The sequence below is a fragment of the Pteropus alecto genome, unplaced genomic scaffold (genome assembly GCF_000325575.1).
Source record: "Pteropus alecto unplaced genomic scaffold, ASM32557v1 scaffold76, whole genome shotgun sequence".
Taxonomy (NCBI): domain Eukaryota; kingdom Metazoa; phylum Chordata; class Mammalia; order Chiroptera; family Pteropodidae; genus Pteropus; species Pteropus alecto.
The window spans coordinates 17,588,315-17,589,027 of record NW_006443138.1 but is presented as its reverse complement, the minus strand read 5'-3'; the positions used below and the strand labels follow the sequence as shown (position 1 = coordinate 17,589,027).

The following is a 713-nucleotide window of genomic DNA, read 5'->3' as shown; positions in this document are numbered from 1 at the left end:
AGCCATTACACCTTTCAAAGTAAGCATAGATGTCCTATACCAAATAACCTTCTGTTCGTCTTAGGTGAAATTTTTCATCCATTTCCTTCATAAATTGGTCACCTATTCTCAGTATAAATGATAGGAAAAAAATCCACAATTGTTTATAGACTACTTCATAGGCTGGAAATGTGTGTGATATTTCCATGATAGTTTATAGTAGATGATTGCTTTTAAAATACAGTTTGTCTATGGCCATGCCACCTTGAACGTGACCGATTCCGTCTGATCTCCGAAATTAAGCAGGGTCCAGCCTTGTTAGTACTTGGATGGTAGACCACCTAGGAAGACCAGGTGCTGTAGGCGTAAAAAGTAAAAAATAAAGGATTGTAAACTAATAAAGTCTTTGCAATCTGTGAGGTCAATCAAGGGTTGCCTTGCTAAAAAAATAAAAAAATTTAAAAACTTTAAAATTTTTTTAAAAATAATAAAATACAATTTCAATTTCATTTGCAAGTCATCTGTATGGCAAATTTAATTTTCAAGTCAACTGTATTGCAAAATTAGAAATTGATCTTAAAATTAACATATGCTTCCCAAAGATCTCATCTGTGAGTTTAAATTATATTACAGAATGCTAGAACGATATTTTGGGAAAGTGTTACAAAATGCATGAGTACTTTCCATAGTTTTAGACACATAGTAGATACCCAATAGAAATTTGTCAAATCAAA

At 31.8% G+C, this 713-nt stretch overlaps 1 pseudogene; it reads left to right on the top strand.

The window, feature by feature from the left end:
• Positions 1 to 226: 226 nt before the first annotated feature.
• On the top strand, positions 227 to 345 carry LOC112472487 (annotated as a pseudogene).
• The last annotated feature ends 368 nt before the right edge of the window (positions 346 to 713 follow it).